We start from the raw sequence: 13750 nt of genomic DNA, 5'->3' as shown, positions 1-13750 counted from the left end.
TTTTTTTTTTTGTTTTTTACAAAATCCTTTTTTATATTATTTGTTAAATTAAACTTATTATTTAATTAATTACTTAATTAATTCATTCATTTATTCATATTTTCATTCATTCATTTGTCCGTCCGTCTGTTCGCTTGCTCGTTCGCTCGCTTGTTCGTTCGTTCGTTCATTTGTTCGTTCATTCATTCAGGGTAATTCATTTATTTTAATTCAGAAATTTCTATTTAAATAGCAAATGTGCAAAATCCCTTTATATCATACGAATTATTTGAGAATATAGGTACAGTATTCAATTTAGGCCTACTTAGAAATATACGCCTCTCTCTCTCTCTCTCTCTCTCTCTCCCTCTCGAATAAACACAACCCTCGAATACACGCTCTCTCTCAAAATCCACGAGTAATAAAATCCCATTATCCCAGGAACCTTCAAATAAATATGGTACGTGAAAAGATTTTTAGGTCTAAACTATGGGCAGAACGGTCTCAACCCTTGATTTTTGAGTGGCGGATTACATCGATGTCAATAATCTCTTTATGTTCACTATCGAACGATATTTTGTTTACAACAATACCAATAAAAATAACGACCTTGAACTAAATATATTATTATCTTCATAGGTTATGTATTTTTAAAATAGGCCAACGTTTTTCTTGTTTTGGCGACTGGTTTCCTTTCTCAACTGAATCCCTTTTCGAACGACCAATACCGACCTTGGGTTCTAAATATTAGTAACATTGTGCACTTTAAGGTGTTTTCATGTTTGTCCTTAAGTTTCCTTTTGCAATTGATCTATTTTAACAAAAAACAATAGCAACCTTGGGTTGAACATACAATGTTGTGTATTTTTAACGTTTAAATTATTTTTCTCGCAACTGAATACCTTCGCAAAAAAACCGATAGCGACCTTGGGACAAAATATGATCATTCTTATAGATTAATTGTGTATTGTTAAAATAATGTATTATGTTTTGGCCTACTGTTTCCTCTCCACGTAATCAAATCCTCTATGAAACAATAGGTTCAGTGACACTAAAAACCCAGACCTTTGCATCCATGCGGGCTCAATATGCACGTTATACGGCGACCTTGGTATATATGGAAAAATGCATACCTTTAGCGTAATTTAGAAGCATTTTTAGATTTTGCTTCTGAATGCTTCGTCGGCGTTCCCGGGTGTCTGGTTCACTGGGATAAAGAAGGCTTTTCGAGCGCTGACTTTCAATCTTATAAAACTGCATTACATTTTCTTAAAAGTGATAAATTATTTATGTTTTAGTTTTCTGTGACGATTTTTTTTTTCTATTAAAGTTGGCTCCTCACAACTATGTTGTACTAATAAATATTCTAAAACCTTGAAGGGATATTCAAAAATAATTTGGAACAGTTAATAATAGGCATATAGGCCTAATACGAATGTTTGAATTAAAAATCTATGTAAACAGTTTCAAAATTGCCCATTGTTTTTATACCCATTGCCTAATAGGTCTATTTCAGGCCTACCACATATAAAAAAAAATAAAAGAAAACCATCCAGTGCCTAAATTTTCTGTCATACCAATAATATTTATGCGGTTCCTATACTATTCGCGTCATTAAAACAGTAATTTAATTACAAGTTTTAACAAAATAAATGTAGGCCTACTAGCATCCACTTGCCTGGAGAAATTTATAATTTAACCAGTCCATTTTTGGGCAACTACTCTAATTGCCACGTGATTTAACCCACCAATAAAGATTCACGAACCGCTTTGTTCGAATAAAATTACAGATAACGTTGACATGCCTACAAAACTAGTTTGACTTGCACGGTACGCTTCATTTTCAACATGAAAGAAAACCGACATGGTAAATTTTTTTCAATAAAGATATGCCTATAGATTTACTCTCTCTCTTTCTCTTGAGCATATAAACTTAAAGAATAAATATTTGATTTCCTTACTTGTATATTGTGCTACAAGTTTTTATAGCTTTCAGTTGAACATTAGAACGAGAAAATGTTTTTTTCTCTAGCCAAATAACAGACGCTTGAATAATACAATTCTATACATTCTTTGTTAGACCCTTAATCGGCTGCTTATCAAAATTTTCAAATTAAAGTCACTGAATCAAATAAAACTAAATTGTTTCGATCTGTGTCTGAACAAAAAGACAATAACTTATGTGTGATTAAACAATTCGATGCTTTAATTACAAGGATTTTCTATAATTAAATCAGGCTATATTTAAAGTAAGCAATACAACCTATCTGATTATAGCATGAAAAAGGTATTCACGTATAGTATGTGGGATTTATATAGCGCATAATTCCGATATATCTATGCACTGAGAGAACCGAAAAGAAAAAGGGGAAAAACTAAACAAGGATCTATCCTAAATTAACCTATAGGAACAAAAACCCAAGACAACACAAGCTGGGGAATCAGAGTAACCCCACCAGTCTTTCCAGTTGAAATACAGTATCAGCAATTGGCTCATAATTCAAAGGTGCACAAATAAAACGGCATTTGGCTTACCTGACCTAAAAACAGGAAAAAAAAAGTAATGGGAAAGAAAAGGAGAATCGAGAGACTAAAATGCAATGGTGTGTTTTTAATCTTTTCTTAGTGCCCATGATTAGTGGGGCCTCAATAAGAATGAACATTTACTTTAAACTTTATTTTATACAGCAATCAATTAATCAATTAGGCCTACTTAATCAGTCAACAAACCAAGACCGATCGACCGATTGATCGATTCTGCCGATCGGAGTTTATCTCTTCACGTGTAACAAAACGTATATAATAATATAATTATTATATAGGCCTATGCAATCTTAGGAATTTTATTTTGTTACTTGAGGCGATAGGCATAGATGCTAGCAAAGTGGGTTTTCAATTTAAACGTACTAAGAAATCAAGGGTCTATTTACACACTAAAGGACTTCAAACGTGTTATTGACAGACCTATCGTATTTTCATATTAAACAGTCTTTTCATGAACAATTCTGGCTTATATTTCCCGAATAATCTTGTCCCTGAGGAAGCCAGTGGAGAGCAATAATAGACCTGGATCATGCCTACGGTAGTACAAGCGTGGAAGGACAAAGACACTCTAGAGTCACCAGGACCAAGTGACTCTCAAAAGGTGAACTTTAGCATTCTGGATGGGGATTTCAGCGTCCTTTTCTGTTTGCTTAGCCTATAGAGTAAGGCACCCCTTGAAGTGATATGAAAGGTACATACTCTTTGATGAAGTACCATCGACACACATTGGCACGCGTGTACACGTGGTTATCTATTATTCACAAACACTACTATTCGTTCGACAGGTAGGTATCAATTTGACATCGAATGATCGACAAAAAGCGTGTGGTATACCTTGTTGATAAGGCTCTTTTTGATCAAGCCGACCTTGTTCTACACCGGTCTCAATTGCAAACACAGTGATTCTGTGATTCATATGCCAAACAATGTCAATCTTTACATATACTTAAAGTAGTTTCTTATATTTTATACTGATTAATGGTGGTTTCAACGGGTGGGAGGGGGTGCCTAAATTTTTCAAAATTATTAAAAAAAAAGGACAAATGTGTAAATTTAAACCAAATTTAGGCCTGAAATTGTCATTGCCATGCCATCTAAAGCTGCCGCAATCATATATTTTCTTACCTTAGTCCCATTCATGGTATTGTTGAGGTAGTCTGCACTCTCCACCTGTAAGCATGCAACCCTGATTTAATGAGTAGGATATAAAGATTTGTTATATGCTATGTAACAAAGTATTTTCAACATTCTGATCTTCCTTTCCTGTGATTGGTGATGAGCGCGTAGCTGAAAGTTCACGTGGCTATGCGCGCATGACATAAACGCACTTATTTACCAACAACCCCGTGACATACATTGTGACAACAGTTAGCATTGAATGTTTCGTTGTGGTCTGTCAAATTTAAAACGCATACCCTAGCCGAAAAATGTATTGCTATTGCATTGTAAATATGCCTAGGCCTATCTCTGAATTGTGCAGCTACCGATACCTAATTTCACAACGGCAAAGGCCTTAATAATAGGATATCATAATAATGTATCATCAGGTTAACAAATCCATTACCCGATATGTATACGGAGTAAAAAAAGGGGGGTTTCTGCATAGGCCTATATGCCAACAGGTCAGACTACAACTTTTACTGTACCATTTATTACAATTCAACCATTTTCAGAATTAAAAGGATGTGTAGAAAGTTAAATGTTTTCTTAGCTACAGTTTCTCGATGTTAGGCTTAATTGTAAACAGACGAGAGGAGCTGTCACTGGTTTACCAGGTACTGTAGCTAAGACACGAAGAGACCTTATTGGGGGAGCTTGTCATTGTACAAGCTAGTCCATCCTTCGAACCCTTTGAATATATAAATATAATATATACTTTACATTAATTATTTAATTGTATTTGATCATTTTGTAGTAAACGAGTTCCTTTCAAATAATTAAAATGGTCTCCCTCTAATTAAAAAAAAACCCTCCAACTAATGACTACCTCCAATTTAAAGAGCATTTTTCTGTGTCCCAGATTCACAAAATGTACAGCATTTTATCTTTATTACAGTATTCTAATTAGAGGCTGAAGCTGCTAAAGACCATGGAAACCGCGGTCCCAAAACTGGTCTTTAATTGGAGGGAGAACTGTTTTATTAAATCTATAAGCTTTTTATAAAAAAATAAAACAAACTTATAAGGTCGAGGCTGACGGGGATTTTCCATTTATCAGTCGTTCCGTATCTGGCGCATTTTTTTGTTAAAGGTGAGTCTTCGTTTGGGCCCTGGATAATCAATTCTACTGAGGTCAATTTCAAAAACATGCATAGTTTTTTCAAAAGTTTGCTGATGAGTTTAGCAAATGACAATAATTTCATCGTTTGTGTCATCCCGCAATTCGTTTCAGGTTGTGCTGTACAACATATTTTATATTGATGTCAGCGTGACTGCCAAACTTATCATCGCATAGTTTTGGCCCATAATGCTTTACTTTATGTTGTATATATTATAGTAATAAAGTTTTTTACCAAAGAAAACGCACATTGGAGGATGATACAGACAACATGTATTGGTTTCCATTGATGTAGCTGATTCTGTTTTAGATCGATTTCTTCCCGATGAGTAGATTGACATGTTGAACAGGAAGGAATCGAATCGAGTTTCTTGGTCTATCACTTGGGGGTTTACGCGTCAGAAGTTTTGTGATTGACTTTCAATGTACTTTGTTTTCATTAATGTTTGCTATGTGGATGAATCGGATAAATGAAAACACAATAGCACTAAAGTCAGACTTTTTTCCTTTTTGATATTCCGGGGTTCAAAAGGTCATATGGTGTATATTGGCTTTTAGTATCAAAACCGACGAACGCATGTTGTTATGTGTGAACATTGAATACGATATCTTTTACTATTACATATTTATTATTATTATTATTTATTATGGTGTAGGCCTATTTCACGGATTGGTGTGTAGATACATTTTGGCTAACCTTATTCAATATTGTACCGTATGCTTATTCAAAACAAAGGTTAGTTTTCAGTCAATGTCCATTACTTTACTGCTTTAATTGTATGGATATTTTCTTTAAGAAAAGTAACACATAGTATTAAAGTTACAGGCAAGGCTCTCGATTTTCAATCGGCACATCTGAATATATGCTTACTTTGCGCATTGGCAAAAAAAAAACACAACGAACCTGCCAGAATACGAACCTGCAATCTCCTGCTTCGTAGTCAGATGCCTCATCCGTTGGGTCACAGGCCCAATCAGATGGTGTGATCATGAAAATCTTAGCAATGCAAGAGTTATGAGCTTGGGCATAAAATGGAATAATGCGAGGCTGTATCCCATAGAGTTCAGTCTGAGAGGCTAATATTCGTACGTCAATGTAATTGATAAAAGCCTATAGTTAAATGAATTAACAATGTGAACTTTTTCATAACGTATTATTTTATATAACCATGTCCGTATAAAACTTTTAAAAACTTAAAAAATATCTTAATACAACGAATAAAAATATATTGTATGACCCTTACACATTTATACTTACAAATTTGTATTGTATCATAGGTTGATGATAGGCCTATAGGCCCTTTGACCTATAATTTGAAAATGAACTAAATATTTAGGCCTATTACAAAACTAGGACTATACATTAACACAGTAATACAGCTAAACCCCTAATAAGAGACCAAAAAAATGTCCCCTTAATGGGGATATCCCAAGTGGGGTTCTACTGTGTTATAATATGCACCGTGTGTAATGTTTATTCTCTGCATCCTCAGTCATGACGCTAATATAATTTTAGAAATAAAAATTATTTTAAATGATAATTAAATGTTAACCCTTATCAACTGTCTCGGTTTTTTTTTTTTTGTTTTTTTTTTCTTTTTTTCTTGTCTCTGTTTTTTTTTTTTGCTTTTTTTTTTTTTCTTTTTTGGGAAGGTAACATTTGTAATTTGACTCGTGGGTGGATTACATGAAATAATAAATCTTAGGATATTATTTCCAATCCAGCTGCAAAGAAACGTACAGTGCTTAGCAAGTGAATTAGACTAGAGGTGTTTGTTTTCCCTAATTAATAACGGTCATTTTAACAACATTTGCATAATAATTTTCCACCTCTTTTGCTAAGTCCCGTATAGCGAAACAGACAGGATTTATGGAAAACGGATTATGTAAAAATTATTAACGGTAGTTTTTATTCATAATTTTCAACACCAAACTACAATTTTCTCTTGATTAGGCCTAAGATTAATATTATGTGACTATTATTTTGTTAGGGCCTAATAGTATACCGCCATGCTAATAGTAACGTCAAGATGGATAACAGTCAAAGGCCTACGGCCTTGCTTAAAATCCGATCTTACCGCAGCTGCCACGCGCAGGCTTATCAATTAGTTGTTTTAAGATTAAATATAATTTGTCTTAAACTAATAGGCAGTAAAACCATTAAATGAAGCATGTGATATGATTTGATAAATGAAGTTCAGCTTTATACTTTCAAGAGAAGAGGAAATGATGTTTTTGTTTTAGATACAGGCCTATATTTTAATTGTTTCTCTAAATAGGCATCTACTGTAACGGAAGCATTGTTGATTAATAGAACCCCGCTGAACACCACTTTAGTCAATAAATTTAATAAAGATTTGTCCTGCTTTAGTTAGCCTAATAATTTTTCAAGTGGAAAATGTTCCAAGGAAAAGTTATAAACTAGCTGCAGGAGACACTAAAGTGGTGTAAACTACTGTATCGTATCAATTAATAATATTCACAGAATTTTGATGATAATGATTATGGACTGACATCATTTTTAAAAATAATAGATTAAATAATTACCTTACATCATTTTTATCGGTTGGAAAATATAAAAGTAACGACCCTGCCAGGACTCGAACCTGGAATCCCCTGATTCGTAGTCAGATGCCTTATCCATTGGGCCACAGGGCCGGTTGCAAACATTCAAGTGATGTTCTAATTTAATATAGTTAGTACATTGATAACAACCGTATTTTATGTCTCGAAGTAACACATAATACCGTAAACTAAAGTAAATTTCAGTAAAACCAACAAGTGTACTTCCCCCCCCCCCCTACATTTTAGAAAAACATGTTTTGTGTCCACTGGGCTAAGAATTAACTATAGGGCCCCGCCCACTCTTGACCGTCACCCTCAATACATTTAGATACTCTCATGGACCAAATATGCTGACAAGCCTTCCTTGCATTTTTTAGGGAACATTTCAACTGAATTGAATTAATTGTATAATATAATAATGATAAATGTTAGGTAATTATACTATTTATTGATAACAATAGAATTATTTGTTTAATGCAGGTAAGTTTACCACTATTTTACTTTTAAAATGATTTAATTTTAGGTAAAAGAAACACTGATTCAACCATTATCTTATGAACAAAAAGCGACCCTGCCAGGCTCCAACCTGGAATCCCCTGATTCGTAGTCAGATGACTTTTATCCATTGCGCCACAGGGCCGGTTGTATACATCACGCCATTATAATGATATTACACTGAACTGGGCAAAGTTTTAGTGCATTACTTCATACAAAAAAATATATTTATAATAAGTTAATTCAAAGTTAGTAATTTCATAGCAATAGTACAGTATTACTATGTGGTGTGTAGTATAATTATAACACATATAGGCCTAACAGTAAACTGGGTAAATTTAGCCAGTTTTCCTCACATAGGGAACTACATCTCGATCGAAGCAACTGAATATTTTTTTCCATCATTTTGTATTCTTTAGTGTGTTACTTTTCTCCCATGTATTGTAAAAATATGCTTTAGACACATGGTCCCTATATATGCTGACAATGCTTCTTGTTAGGCCTATATTGGTCGAGTTCCTATAGTCCACATTTCAAGCGCCCTGATCATCTTACATTAGATGGATATGTGCGCTATATAAAACTACATTATTATTATTATTATTATTATTATTATATTATAAAATCATGACAGTGATAGCATAAGGTTAGGTAATTTAATACTTGTATTTAGGAAATGGATAAAATTGTTTGTCCATTAGTTATGATACAGATAATTTTATCACTATTTCATTTTCAGGAATTTTCAACTTCAAACAACACTGATACAACAATTACCTTAAAAATTAACGCCCCTACCAGGACTCGAACCTGGAATCCCCTGATTCGTAGTCAGATGCCTTATACATTGGGCCACAGGGCCGGATGCATGCACCATATGACAAACTGAATTGTAAAAAGTGTGTGTATCAATGTCTACTTAAAACTGTATTTATAGTAATATTAGTTAATTCCTAATAATCAGTAATTTATTGATAACAAATTATTGTATATGCTTAGTAATAATAATTGTGTTAATCAATTTCCAGCAGGAACATTTGGCACCAGCAAATAAAGGAAGTTGGTAGTCAGACTTCAAATCTGTATTAAAATGCATTGTACTAAAAAATATATACAATGAAATTGTTTCTATCTAAACTTGGAAAATGATAACAAGAAGCAACCTGTGCTGTGAAACTAGCTATCACTGCTTCGTAGTAGTAATTATGAATACACATATTACCGTAGACTGTGAATTTGGCAACCGAAATGATTGGCTACCGTAATGTCTCCAATCACATATTACCGTAGACTGTGTGAATTTGGCAGGTTTTCCTCCTATTATTATGCTTTAGATACATGGTCCCTTAGTGGCAGGTAACACATTTTCGCTGAATTTATAATTATATTGATAATTCAAATAGGCCAATCTATAATAAAGATTCACTATTTGAAACCAAACGGCCCTGTGGCCCAATGGATAAGGCATCTGACTACGAATCAGGGGATTCCAGGTTCGAGTCCTGGCAGGGTCGTGAGCTTCTTTTTTTTCTTTAAAAATAATTCCTCATTTTGAAAATACAAAGCCAACGTCTAAGCAAAACATATATATATATATATATATATATATATATAAATCATCAAAGAAAGGTAAATACAGTGTTCGAATAAAGGACTTAATAAATACATCGTGTAGCATTGCTCTCAACGAATGTAGTCCCGTAAATAAATGAATAAAGAAATTGTGTAATAAAATGCCTCTGGCGGGACTCGAACCTGCGACCTCTCGCTGTCAAGGCGAGTGTCATAACCACTAGACCACGGAGGCTTCATGGTTGAACAGATTCATTTTCCGAGTTTTCGCGTATAGTACGCACAACCTCCAAATCGGAGTTTTTGTTGTCGCAGAAACTCCAAAAATGGAGTAACTATACATACATTTCGGTGCTTTTTTTGAAAACCCTTCCTCCATGTAATTTTTTATTTGATGAAGAAATCAAATTTGCCCGTTTTATCGCCCTATATGAGTCGAAATTAGTGTTTATATTAGGTTTAATCGTGAACCCATTACCCATGTTTATCGTATTAGTAGTCCGCGAGCGTCCATGATAGCACGTACAGTAGGCCTATGCCATTGTGCAGCAATGATTCTTCTAAAAGAAGTGGCGGCCTCCAAGGTTAACGTTCATCCTACCATGATCTTACAATTTCGGGCCGCCCTCTGTGAATTCGGCTCTTTGGCCAAAATTCCTAATGAATTTACGAACGTTGCCTACAGATGCAGACGGGGGAAAATTTCCTGTTATAAAATATAAAATTCTTGACCGTCCTTGTTTATAGGCAGCTTATCAAACTCGAATTTGTATAGAGGATCACCAGCGTCGCTCGTTTGATAAGCCCCTGATTACAGACAGTAAGGCAAGATCTAATGTGTTCACAGTGATCAAAGCTGACAAAAGATCAACAACATAGGTGAATGGACAAAGAGGGACCATAAGAGTCGTTGATATAACATCCTATGGTATCTGAACTTCCGCAAAAGGCTATCAGTTAATGGCATCTTCAAATAATGATAACACGTGATGAAATGCCATCGAAACTTATTGATAATATATATATATATATATATATATATTATATATATACTATATCTCTTTGCTTTTTGTAGCAAAACCATCGTCGCTCAAATAAGCAACAAGTTACTGTGCTATAATCCAATGCTCGTTCATTACTCTTTATATAGAAATAATAATAATAATAATTATTATTATTATTATTATTGTTATATTTGTATACAAATAAATATAACAATAATAATATTTACTATTATTTTTAATTTATTGGAAATGTTAGGCTTACAAGGTTTTAGAAAAATTATGAATTAATAGTTGGTTGAAAACTACGGTACCGTTATTGGGAAAAGAATACACTGTAAAAGCAGTGTGTAGGATTTAAACACAAAGTTCGCCGCAATGTTGTCCCGTTTTTGGTGACACGTTTAAAAGCTAGACGTGTTTATGTCTGGCGTCTTTAACATTAAATGTGCTTAGGTGTTTGAAATCATGATGTCAAAGACCTAAGCACATTTAATGCTAAACACGTCAAGATTCTAAATACATTAAGCTATGTCTAAACACGTTTAGCTTTTAAAAGTGTCACCAAAAACGGGACAACATTGCGTGGAGCTTTGTGTTTAATCCTTCACGCTGTTTTTACAGTGTACGGTACTTAGGCATAAATTTGAGATTGGTATTTTATAGAATTTAATATGATGGTCCATTTTTAGAATATTGTAATAGGCCTAATAAAAGTAATAATGATGATGAAAATGATAAATTACAGTCCTAATAATGATAGACCTAATAAAAATGTTAATAATAATAATAATAATAATAATAACGAACAATGATAATAAAGAAAAATGATAATGATGATAATAATAATAATAATAATAATAATGGTACAAGTAGTATTAGCAATAACAATATTAATGTTATAATATGTATAACTATATAATAACAATAACAATCACAAAAATAATAACTATAGGCCTATTATCACGTGTATCGAGCACCTGTCTCTTATACACATCTTATATATATATATATACAAATTTTATAAAATTTCAATTTATTGCATCATTCCGTTTGCAGTTTCTGGGTTTTTCCCATAGGTCTATGCCTTATATTCGCTTTATATATTATGTTTATATATAATAGGCCTATTATATTGTGTTATTATTATATTACTTAAGATAATGGAAGATCCTACACATCCTCTACACTCTACTTACAACAAATCAGGCATCAGACTTTTGCCTCCAATAACATCAATTTGTAGATATAGAAACTCATTTGGTCCAAGTAGTATCTCTTTAATTAATGTAAAACTAGGTTTTAATTATAATTCTTTAAAAATTACCGTACCAGATTTTTAACAGTTTTAACAGATCTTAAAATCTCGCTCTATTTTGAAGTTTCTTCAAGTTTTTATTCTCCTTCATGTTTTGCTGTTTATTTTAAGACTGTATTTTTATTGGCATGTAACGTATAATGTGGTGTTTATGTAAATTTGCCGAGCAATCCAATTTATATATATATATATATATGTATATATATGTATATATATATGTATATATATATGTATATATATATTATGTATATATATATGTATATATATATATGTATATATATAGGCCTATGCATACATAAGTATACTATATATGTATTGGCCTAGGCCTATATGTTATATATATTTGTTTATTTATAGTACGGTAATATATTTATTCTGAAATAATAACAGTAATGTTCTATTTTACTGTTTTACGTCTTGTTTCCCCTGTCAAAGCAATCAAGACAGGGTGTTGATTAATAACAAGAATTCTATGCATCCTGTATATCTATTCTGAGCACCTTGTCTTCGGATATTCGCAAGACTCAAGTATCAAGGACACATTCACAAATACAGAAAGAAGAATTGAAGATCAACATGTAAAAAACACAGCGCTGATAAGAGTTTATATAGGTAAAACTCGGTTGGTGAACCAAGGGAATCACCGGCGTCCCAAGGGAGCTGTAGTTAAGCGATGAGACAGGCTTAGAACCCTTTAACCTTGAACACAACATGTATACCCAGCATCATTGGTTTAACTCAATAGTTCCTATAACAATCCCTGTCGCGTGCTTGGATTCCAGTTGTTCAAATTGTCCTAGTAATAATAAAAAGAGTCTTAACATTTTATTAAAACCGCGTAAAAACACTTTGAAAACTTAATTTGGAAAGTTTCGATATCTCGATTAGTGTGCACAGAGAAACATATCATTATTTAGAAGCCTTTTAGGATTTTTTTAAAAATATTTTGACATGCTTTTCATTCATGATACACTTTTTTTTGTAAGAACACATTTTATAAGAACATTGAGGCTGAAATTGCTACAATATTAAGAACCAATCTAAGAACAAAATTGAGGCTGAGGTAAAATGTAAAATAAAGGAATTTAATTTAAAAAATATAAAAACCAACATGTCTTATCCGTACCATATTTGCAGTAGGTGTGACTTAGTAATACCCTCTATAATACAATACAGTAATATAATGCTGTACAATAATAATTTTCCACTTTTGTAAAGTGTGTAAAACTAAGAACAAATTAAGAACATTTTGAGCCTGAAATCGGCAAAAAAATAAAAACACTGAGTCTGGGCAAAAGTTTACTGGTTCTTATAAAAAAAGTGTAGGCCTATCTCGGTGATTGTAAAATTAAATCATATAGGCCTATGCATAAAGTGATTACTAATGAAGAAGGATCAAAATAAGTTCCACAGAAATACAGGTCGATTTTTATTTTACTGATCTAGGTCTACAGATTTTTACGGTGAAAATACTGAATTACTGTTATCAACTAATTTATGGATACAGGTCGATGCCAAAAAGCATCTGTAAGACGGGACAAGTAACTCATTCTATTTTCTTCACCTTCTTTTTATTAATGAAAAAAGATGACAACTAAAGTTAAACAAATAACATATAAATATAAAGAGTGAAACCACAAACAGATGATCTGTTGCCTTATTTATTGTTTTCGTAATCAACTATGAATAATAAAAATATTATAAAATAACTTAAATGAAAACTAACAACTTAACTATAGAAATTACTAGGACATACATACACACACCCACCCACCCACACTTACACACACACGCACACACACACACACACATATATATATATATATATATATATATGTATATATATATATGTATATATAAATTTATATGTATATATATATATATATTAATTAATTAAAACCAGATTAGGTTTTCGTCAGTTAGTACAATCTGGCATATTCACATATTGAGACAATTAATGAGCATACGCCTATTGTATAATTAAGGCTACGGTATTTG

At 32.7% G+C, this 13750-nt stretch overlaps 4 non-coding genes across 4 annotated transcripts; 1 reads left to right on the top strand and 3 right to left on the bottom strand.

Annotated features, from left to right (window-relative positions):
• Positions 1-7386: 7386 nt before the first annotated feature.
• Trnar-acg lies at positions 7387-7459 on the bottom strand. The gene has a single exon. It is a non-coding gene; the product is annotated as a tRNA-Arg (tRNA).
• A 1191-nt stretch (positions 7460-8650) lies between these two features.
• Positions 8651-8723, bottom strand: Trnar-acg. The gene has a single exon. It is a non-coding gene; the product is annotated as a tRNA-Arg (tRNA).
• Positions 8724-9302: 579 nt separating this feature from the next.
• On the top strand, positions 9303-9375 carry Trnar-acg. The gene has a single exon. It is a non-coding gene; the product is annotated as a tRNA-Arg (tRNA).
• Positions 9376-9595: 220 nt separating this feature from the next.
• On the bottom strand, positions 9596-9668 carry Trnas-uga. Its single transcript has one exon. It is a non-coding gene; the product is annotated as a tRNA-Ser (tRNA).
• Between the last annotated feature and the right edge of the window lie 4082 nt (positions 9669-13750).

This window comes from Anneissia japonica, unplaced genomic scaffold (assembly GCF_011630105.1).
Source record: "Anneissia japonica isolate Jap-2015-1 unplaced genomic scaffold, ASM1163010v1 scaffold288037_len161832_cov179, whole genome shotgun sequence".
NCBI classification, from domain to species: domain Eukaryota; kingdom Metazoa; phylum Echinodermata; class Crinoidea; order Comatulida; family Comatulidae; genus Anneissia; species Anneissia japonica.
This window is presented reverse-complemented; position numbering and strand designations above follow the sequence as displayed.